At 38.4% G+C, this 10,578-nt stretch overlaps 1 non-coding gene across 1 annotated transcript; it reads right to left on the bottom strand.

Moving 5' to 3' along the window:
- Positions 1-293: 293 nt before the first annotated feature.
- On the bottom strand, positions 294-401 carry LOC125411863 (U6 spliceosomal RNA). Its single transcript, XR_007235413.1, has one exon. It is a non-coding gene; the product is annotated as a U6 spliceosomal RNA (small nuclear RNA).
- Between the last annotated feature and the right edge of the window lie 10,177 nt (positions 402-10,578).

Below are 10,578 nucleotides of genomic sequence, written 5' to 3'. Positions count from 1 at the left end.
GGAGGACTGTGCTTTCTTCCAGGACAGTCTGCCCAAGATAGCACACACTCACCCCTCTGGATGAAACTCCTCAGCACTGAAATAGGGATAGCTGATAGTCCAAGGACACCGGAGACAAAAGGGTGCCTGCCCATCTCTTCCTTCAAATAAAGCCAGCAGAGTCTTGGCGTCTTGTTCCAGTCTTTGCTGTGGCTCTCTGAATACTTGGGAGTTTTTCTTGGTCTGCTGTCACTTAGGTCCCCTCAGCACTGACACAGGCTGTGTTGCAGAGTTTCAAAGACCTTGCAGGCAAAATAACTATGGATCACTTCACAAATTTGCGTATCATACCTGCACAGGGTCCATACTGATCTTCTCTGTATCATTCCAATTTTATGTGTATATGCTGCCAAAGGGAGCACAATTTTTTTAAGAAAAAAATAAAAATTTTATACTTAAATTACAAAAATACTAAATATATATTTTAAAACATCTTTTGAAATATTTTGTATTTGTAAGGCTATAAAACATCTTAACTTCATGAAAGGTTTTATTATAATACAATTGTGATAATAAGTAGCTTTAATGGGCAATAAGTACTCAATTCATTTCCCAAAGTTTCAGCTTCCTTCTCCATTCTATTTGTATGTAAAATTTAGGCAAAAGGCCTTATTATTCTAGAACTGCTATGAGGTCTAGATACAGTTTGCCTGGCTACCAAACTCAGAAAACTGATAAACTCACAAAACAGATTTTTTTTTCAAAATATCCCTTACTTAATTAAATTCACTCTCTGACAACTGCCATTGGAAATCATTCATCTATGTCTCCTGGTAAATGATTAGGAAGAAAAATTATGTAAAGTTCAACTTTAAGTTCTGAGAATAAAAAATGTCTTAGGATCTAAAAACGTGTATTAATATGTATAAATGAAAGTTATAAAGGTCCCAGGATATTGTTGTAGAAGGTTGCTTGCTTGTTCCTGGCTGCTCAGCCCCAAAATAATCATACAGAAACGATATTATTTGCAATACTGTTTGGTCAATAGCTTAAGTGTATTTCTGGCTAATTTATATATCCTAAACTAACTTATCTCCATTAATCTGTGTATTGCAATATAGCTATGGCTTAATGGTAGTTTCAACATGTCTGTCTCTGGCGGTGACTCCATGACCTTTTCTGTCTCTGACTTCTTTTTCTCAGGATTTAATTTAGTTTTCCCCACCTAGTTCTGTTTGGCTCTGCTATAAGCCCAAAGCAGTTTCTTTATTAATCCATGACAATCACAGCATACAGAGGAGAATCTCACATCAGGATGTGAAACTTGAATTGTAATAAGAAAGTGACTTAGGTACTTCAATGCAAATTATCTATCACACATTAATAGAATTTGTAAATGTAAATTATAGAGGTCTGAGGACATCAAGACCTGAATTGAAAATCTAAAATGCTTAGGGTTTTTTTTTGGCTTTTTTTAAAATTGTAGTTTTTATTTATGGTGAAATGTAAGAATTTTCAAATGCTTAAACTGTGTTCATGGCACTTATGAAAAATGTTACACATGGCTTGGCAAATGTGGCATCTATCTATCTATCTATCTATCTATCTATCTATCTATCTACCTATCATCTATATATTTTGGTTTTTCAAGAGTGTTTCTCTGTGAAACAATTCTGGCTGCACTGGAACTTGCTTTGTAGACCTGTCTGGCCTCTGCCTCCTGAGTTTTGAGCATTGTAGTTTTTATAAATATTTCATATTACAAGTCTACTGGGGATCCTAAGGGAATTGCCATTGTGGAGTTTAAAACGAAAGATATAGGTGCCATGCATCTGTCTTACTTAGGGTTTCTATTGTGTTTTGCCCACTCTTCCACTGAGTGGGCTTTAAACCCAATCAGATCTTTGTTTGTTACTCCCATATACTCTGTGCCACTATTGCACCTACATTACAGGCAGGATACTCTTGTAGAAGAAAGGGTTTGTAGCTGGCTTGGTATTTATATTTCTCCTTTGGCAGTGTGGAAAGGACATTCTAGTATTATAAATACTAGTACGTATGAGCAAAGGCCCTAAGTAGATACTAAGTCAACTTCTCCATTTTCAATGAGTTGTATACCTGTTGTTCTCATCAATGAGGCCTTACATTCAGTTTGTAGAAAGCCATCAATAGTTATGGCAATAGCCTGGGTTCTTTGGGGGTTCCCATGGTAGCCCTTTTGTCAAAAATCTTTATATGTAACCAATTTTGAGTACTGTAAACTTTATTTGGTAATAAGAGAAATAAAGTGGGGGCTCTGTCTTCCCTATTATTTGTCAACTGCATTTAGATCACCTTCATATATGTATAAATAATGGAAAGCTTCTACTGCATTAGGTTTTCAGGTGTCCTCTCGAGTGGTTCTGACTTTTAGCTGTCCCACTGTATTCCCGTTTTTCTTCTTCCCCTCCCTCTTCCTGTTTGATCCTCCCATTTCCATTCTCTCCCCTCATCCATCCATAACCCTCTATTCTATTTCCCCTTCCTAGGGAAGTTCATCACTCCTTAGTACCTTAATCTCTACCTAATCACTGTTTTATATACTCATTGTTTTTATAGCTCACTTATCAATGACTTTATTGCTAACATCTACATACAAATAAATACGTACAATATTTTACTTTCTGAGTTACTTCACTGAGTTACTTCTAGTTCCTCCCATTTACCTATGAATTTTATGATTTCATTTTTATAATGGCAGATAATATTCTACTGTCTAATTGTCTGATATTTTCCTTATGCATTCATCTATTGACAGGCATCTAGGTTGTTTTCAATTTCTGACTTCATTGAATAGAGCAGCAATAAACATGGATGAGCAAAGACTCTGGTAGAATAAAGCACCCTTTGGTTATAGGCCTAAGAGTGGTATATCTGGACCCTGAGGTAGATCATTTCCTGTATCTCTTATGAACTTCCTTACTGATTTCTGTAGTGGTTGTACAAGTTAATATTCCCACCAGCAATGGATTAGTATTCCCCTTATTACACATTCTCATTAGGAAGAACTGTCATTTGTTTACTGACCTTAGCCATTCTGAATGCTGTAAGGGTATGGTAGTTTGAATGTAGTTGGCCGCCATAATCTCATAGGAAGTGTCAATATTGGGAGGTGTGACTTTGTTGGAGTAGGTATGACTTTCTTGGGGAAAGTGTGTCACTGTTCAGGCAGTCTTTGAGGTTTCCAACGATGTGGATACTACTGCTCAGTTTCTCAGTTGGCTTCCCATTGCTTGCAAGATGTAGCACTTTCAGCTACTCCTTCAGCACCAAATCTGCCTGTATGCTTCCATGCCCCTGCCTTAATGGCAATGGACTGAATCTCTGAAACTGTAAGGTGCTGTCTCAATAATATATTTTTCATTTATAAGAGTTGATTTGGTCATGGTGTCTCTGCACAGGAATAAAAACCTTAACTCATTGGCACCAGGAACTGGGGTATTGCTGTGGTAGGCACAGCCATGTTTTTGTTTGGACTTTGGTACTTTGAGTTTTGAAAGCAAGAGAATACTTTAAGCAGTATCTAATGGGTCATTCAAGGAGGAACATGAAAGATAGTGGTACTGGATGTGATTTGATGAACTGTAGTGATTAAGAGGTTTCAGAGAAGAAAGTTATTATGTGGTCTAGAGACTGGTCTTGTGGTACTTTGGTCAAGAAATGGCTGCTCTTTCTTTTGTCCAAAGAGTCAGCCTGAGGCTAAAGTGAAGGGTTTTGGATCAGTTCTGTTGGCAGAAGAAATCTCAAAACAGTCTAGTATAGACTCTGTTATGTGGTTATCAGTGGTAACTCTAATGAAGATTTATAATGAAAAGGATCAAGCTAAGCAGAGTAAATTACAGAATATAAATTTTGAGGAGGAAAAGGAGCACCAGAAAGTTGAAAGGAGCTAAATTCTGTGTTCAAGTTGATAAATGGATTAAGAAATGGAAGAAAGTTAGCAGTGACCTCAGGGCAAAATCCCACCCAAGTAAGTTTCCAATTTGTGAAAAGTAACTAAAAATAAAGCTGAGAGCTTGGTGTGGTATGCACATCTTTAAACCCGGCACTGAGAAGGAAGAGGCTGATGAAGCTCTGAGTTTGAAGCCAGCCTATTCTGCAGAGCAAGTTTCAGGAGAGTCAAGCTTAGGCAGCACAGGACAGAAAGCTGGTAAAAAAAAAAAAAGCTATTGAATACTGGGGTCATGTTTCAGCCTCAACAGACAGTAGAACTTGGCAGCTTTGGCTATGTGGTTCTGGCCTTAGCGTTAAGGATAAAAACAGGGTATAGAATTTGCCCCTGTGCCTAAATAAAACTGCTGAGACCATGCATATGTCAGGGGTTTCCCTGAATGAAGGCCTAGAGAGGCCATTGAGTGAATCTGTGAGGGATTGCCTTGGACAAACCAAGAAGTTAGAGACGCCAGAGTTGTGGGATACTGTTTTGTTGTGTTGTGAGACCCCAGTCAACCACCAGAAGCCAAAATCCAATGAAAACACAACAGGGCATTTGTTGAAGCAGATCTGAACATGGGCAACAACTCAGCACTCAGGAGACTGAAGCAGTCCTGAGCATTAATAGAGTAGTGTTTATAAAGGGAAAAACCACAGGTAGGAGTCACAAGCTTTGACATTACTCATAAGGTCTTGGGGTAGTTGATATTTAACCTGATGGGCTATGGGGAGCAGGGACATACAGAGTTAAAGGGTAGGGTGGTAAAAAGTACATCAGACATAGTTAAGGCATGTGGTTAATAGTTGTCATCAGTCATACCCAGGGTGAAGTTCAATCCATTTCAGGAAGTTGGGGTCATGGAGAGGGTATAAGAGGGGTGGCTTTAGTTTAGGTCAAATGTGGCCAACACAATACCTGTCAATAAGGGCTGTTAATGGGGAGTAGAACCAGTTCAAGAGAAAGAAGTGTGTTGCAATCAACAAGGCTGAAAAGAGTTGTAGAATTGCAAAGTGTTCTGACATCAGACTTAGGGATGCAGTTTGGAGTTTGCCCAGCTGACTTTTGGTCTTGGTTTGGTCCAGTATTTCCTTGCTATGCTTCCTACCCTGCATTTTGGAACAGGAATGCATATCCTGTGATAATATATGTTGGAAATGTGTGATCTACTTTTTTTAATTTGAATTTTACAGGTGATTGATGTCAAGAGATAACATAAATCTCAGAAGATATTTTGAATTTTGAGCTTTTAAATATTGTTGAGACTGTGACAGACTATGTGGACATTTGAAGTTGGACAAAATGCATTTTTAATTATGCTATTGTTACAAGCTTATGGATACCAAGAGAGTGGTAGTTTGCTTTCAATTAGCCCCCATATTCTCATAGTAAATGGTACAGTTAGGAGATATAGTTTTGTTCTAGAGGATATGGCCTTGTTGGAGGAAGTATATCACTGTGGGAGTGGGCTTTGAAATTCCCTATGCTCAGAATACTGACCGGTGTCTCAGTCAACTTCCGGTTGCCTACAGATACAGGACTTTCAGCTAGTCCTCCAGAACCATATGTGCCTGCATGATGCCATGGAATCTCAAAGCAGTTTTGATTTGTATTTCCTAGATGGCTAAGGATATCAAACATTTTAAAATGTGTTTCTCAGCTATTTGAGTTTCCTCTTTTGAGAATTCTGGTTAGATGTCTACCCCAGTTTTATTTTTTATTTTTTTTTATTTTTTATTTTTTGAAAGTAATTTTATTAAATTATAAAAGTTTCCATTTCCGCCCCTCTTCCCAACACCCTCCCACTCCCCCCACTCCCTCTCCTCCCTCTTCGACCCTTAGGGCAGTCAGGGTTTCCTGCCCTGTGGGAAGTTCAAGTTCGTCCCCCCTCCCTCCAGGTCCAGGAAGGTGAGTATCCAAACAGACTGGATCCCCAAAATCCAGTATATGCAGAGGAAACAAGTCCCAGTGTCATAGTTAATGGCTTTTCAGAAAGACTTCGGGTAATCCATCATATAAATAAACTGAAAGAAAAAAACCATATGATCATCTCACTAATTGCTGAAAAAGCATTTGACAAAATTCAACACCCATTTATGATAAAGGTGTTGGAGAGACTGGGGATACAAGGATCATACCTAAATATAATAAAAGCAATATACAGCAAGCCGACAGCTAACATCAAACTGAATGGAGAGAAACTCAAAGCCTTTCCACTAAAATCAGGAACGCGACAAGGCTGTCCACTCTCTCCATACCTCTTCAATATAGTGCTTGAAGTTCTAGCAATAGCAATAAGATAACATAAGGAGATCAAGGGGATTCGTATTGGAAAGGATGAAGTTAAACTTTCGTTATTTGCTGACGATATGATAGTATACATAAGTGACCCCAAAAACTCTACCAAATAACTCCTACAGCTGATAAACACCTTTAGTAACGTGGCAGGATACAAGATCAACTCCAAAAATCAGTGGCCCTCCTATACACAAAGGATAAAGAAGCAGAGAGGGAAATCAGAGAAACATCACCTTTCATGATAGCCACAAATAGCATAAAATATCTTGGGAGAACTCTAACCAAGGAAGTGAAAGACCTATTTGACAAGAACTTTAAGTCTTTGAAGAAAGAAATTGAGGAGGATACCAGAAAATGGAAAGACCTCCCCTGCTCTTGGATTGGGAGAATCAACATAGTAAAAATGGCAATTCTACCAAAAGCAATCTATAGATTCAATGCAATCCCCATCAAACTTCTTCACAGACCTTGAGAGAACAATAATCAAGTTTATATGGCAAAACAAAAAACCCAGGATAGCCAAAACAATCTTATACAATAAAAGAACTTCTGGAGGCATTACCATCCCTGACTTCAAACTCTATTACAGAGCTATAGTATTGAAAACAGCTTGGTATTGGCATAAGAACAGAGAAGTCGACCTATGGAATCGAATAGAAGACCCAGATATTAACCCACAAACCTATGAACCCCTAATTTTCGACAAGGGAGCTAAAGGTATACAATGGAAGAAGGAAAGCATCTTTAACAAATGGTGCTGGCATAACTGGATGTCAACCTGTAAAAGAATGAAAGTAGATCCATATCTATCACCATGCACAAAAATCAAGTCCAAATGGATTAAAGACATCAACATTAATCCGTCCACTTTGAACCTGATAGAAGAGAAAGTGGGAAGTAATCTACAAGGTATAGGCACAGGAGGCCTCTTCCTAAGTAGGACCCCAGTAGCACAGACAATAAGAGAAACAATGAAAAAATGGGATCTACTGAAACTGAGAAGCTTCTGTAAAGCAAAGGACACTGTCAGTAAGACAAAAAGGCTGCCTTCTGACTGGGAGAAGATCTTCACCAACCCCTCATCAGACAAAGGTCTGATCTCTAAAATATACAAAGAACTCAAGAAACTAGACACTAAAACTCTAATTAACCCAATTAAAAAATGGGGTACTGAACTGAACAGAGAATTCACAACAGATGAACTTCGAATGGCCAGAAGACACTTAAGGTCATGCTCAACCTCCTTAGCGATCAGGGAAATGCAAATCAAAACCACTTTGAGATACCATCTTACACCTGTCAGAATAGCTAAAGTCAAAAACACCAACGATAGCCCAGTTTTAAATTAAGTGTTTCTGAGACACGTATTCTCTGTGTAAATAGCCCTGACTCTCCTGTAACTTGCTCTGTAGACCAGGCTGCCCTCAAAATCAAGAGTTCCATCTTCCTCTGCCTCCCTACTTCTGGGATTAAAGGTGTATGCCACCACTACCCAACTTAGGTTGTTTTCTTGATGTGCAATTTTTTGAATTATTTATATATTGCTGGTGGCCAGATCAGAAGAATAGCTGGTGCCAACTGAAGTTGGGGATGTTGACCCATCAGTAGCAAAGCACTGATGGGTGAATCTCGGATAGGTGAGGCCCCTAGGGTTTTGCCCCCAGAATATCTCTTGTTATTCCTGTGTCTTTAGATGTTTGCTGCTGCCATTTTTCTCTGGTATTTGGCATGGTGTGAATGGGTGTAGGGAGGTCACCATTGCCTTTAGTGTAGAGTGATTATCTTATTGAAATATCCCACTCTACTGAGCATTTTTTACCTGTTGATTGTATGAAGATGATTTCCTCTTAAGCTGTACTGCCCCTGATAAAGCAGGGGTTTCACAGGATAGAAAATAAGAACAAGGAAGTATCACACAGCTGAATTTCTCTTGACAAGACGTATATACTATATAGACTGAGAAACAATTTAGTCCCAGAAGATAGGCTAACTCAAGTTCTTTTAATTTTAATGTTGGGAGATAGTTCATAGGTTTGGGTATGCATCATACTTAAAACAAAGTTTTAAATAATTACTTAACGTTAGGTTAAGATGTTTTTGCCAATTGCTTTGGAAAACATCTTTTACTTTTAATAGCTGAGCAAGGGCTTGTTGAGGTCAGGAAGCAGGAACAATGGTAGCCTGGCCACTACTGCTACCATGACTTCTTTACTATGATGTGTTGGTGATGATTAATTCCATTTACCTATTTCTGTCCTCAGCTTCCTGATATGATTTAATAAAAAGAAACTGTTGATGAGTATCCACCCTGAGGACTTACAGAAGAAATAATTGATTTTCATACATAAAATCTTAGATTTATGATTCTCTTAAGACTTTTTTTTTTCCGAGATAGGGTTTCTCTGTAGCTTTTGGAGCCTGTCCTGGAACTAGCTCTTGTAGACCAGGCTGGCCTCGAACTCAGAGATTTGCCAGCCTCTGCTTCCTGAGTGCTAGGATTAAAGGCGTGCACCACCACCGCCCGGCAAAGACTTTCTATAAAATTATCTTTTGAGGTAAATAATGAAGTGATTGATCCTTTCCTTGGAACCACAATATGACCTGCCAGTAAAAGAACTGACTGAGAAAAAAGTTTGCTTGTTTACACTTTGTTAATCTCTAACAAGTTGCTTGGGTATAAATGTATGTGGGTTCTTGGGATAAGTGATTTTTCATCTGTAATATATAAAATGTTTAGTCATGTAATGGGTATGGAAAACATGCTGTCTTTTACTTATAGTCATTCACTTGAAAAATAGAACATGCAATTTTTATATTATTTGAAAATTTTTGTTGACGTATATAAGGTGTAATAAAAAATAAAGACACAAGAGAAAGAAAACAACAGGAAAGATGTAGAAGGAAACTTTGAAGGAAGATATCAAGATAGACAGGAGGGAAACATAAGAATAATATAGAACAAGCAACAGAAAGAATAATAAAAAGAACTAAGCTTTGCCCTTCAGAAAAGTTCTTGTGTCTGTTCTGGAGTTTGCCTACTTTGCATCTCCTCTTCTGTTTCTCTGACTGGCTGAAGGCATGCCATTCTTTAGCACCCTAGGTGAGATCCTGAAATTTTGTGTGTGCGTGTTTTCCTTTGTTAGACCCTAGAAAGCTAAGTTTTACTTCCTCATATAAAAAAGACAAGTTGAGAAATTAGTTTGTCAACTCTGTGGATCCCCCTTAGCCCCTGAGCTGCTAAAGACTGATCTTCATGGCAGGAATATGATATTTTGAGTATTAGCCCTTGTGATGGTTTGAAAGAAGATGGCCCGGAAAGGGAATAGCACTATTAGGAGGTATGGCTTTGTTGGAGTAGGTTTAGCCTTCTTGGAGGAAGTGTGTCACTGTGGGTGTGGAACTTGAGGTCTCCCATGTTCAAGGCACTCCCAGGGTCACAGTTCACTTCCTGTTGTCTTTGATCAATGCAGACAACACCATGTCTGCCTACATTCTACCATGTTTCTCACCATGATAATATATTAAACCTCTGTAATGAAAGCCACCACTTGAACTAAATATTTTCCTTTATAAGAGTTGCCAAGGTCATAGTATTTCTTCACAGCAATAGAAAGCCTAAGACAGCCCCTCTGTCAAATGAGGGGTTGGTTAAAATCTTTTCCCATACTGTACTCTGTCTTCTTTCTGAATGATGGTGTCCTTTGTCATATAGGAGCTTTTCAGTTTCTTGAGATACCATTTATTAATTGTTGGTTTTATGCCTGTGCTACCCATGTTCTGCTCATATATACTACCACTTTCCCCATGCTATTAAGATCAAGGCTATTCCCCACTTTCTTTTCTATCAGATTCAATGTATCTGGCCTTATTTTAAGGTTATTGATCCAGGCAGGGTAATAAACATGGATCTATTTGGATTCTTCTACATTCAGTCATCAATTCTGACAAGTACCATTTGCTGAAGATGGTATCTTTTATAGAAAAAAAAACACCAAAATTTTTACAGGCATCTAAACTACTTCAATATCTTGACATTTTGAATATTTTTGAAGTAAACACGGGTGAGCAAATTTCTCTGTGCTTTGCTGACTTATATACCTTCATAAGCAGCTTTTGCCACCACTTCCTCTCTCACTATTCAGTTTTCCAATCCACCTATAACTCTAGCTCAGTCCGCCTTCAACATAGCTCTCCCTCTCAGGCTGCCATGGGCCTGCTCTTCACCACCACCATACATGCTTGCTATGAGCTTAGATCAGAGCTGGATACAATAGAAACATCAATGTGAAGTGAGAAATGAAACACTCAGTAAGTCTAATAGTAACTCAAGT

This window comes from Myodes glareolus, chromosome 1 (assembly GCF_982192425.1).
Source record: "Myodes glareolus chromosome 1, mMyoGla1.1, whole genome shotgun sequence".
Taxonomy (NCBI): Eukaryota; Metazoa; Chordata; class Mammalia; order Rodentia; family Cricetidae; genus Myodes; species Myodes glareolus.
Note: the sequence above shows the minus strand (reverse complement) of the source record. Positions and strands in the feature narration are given on the sequence as shown.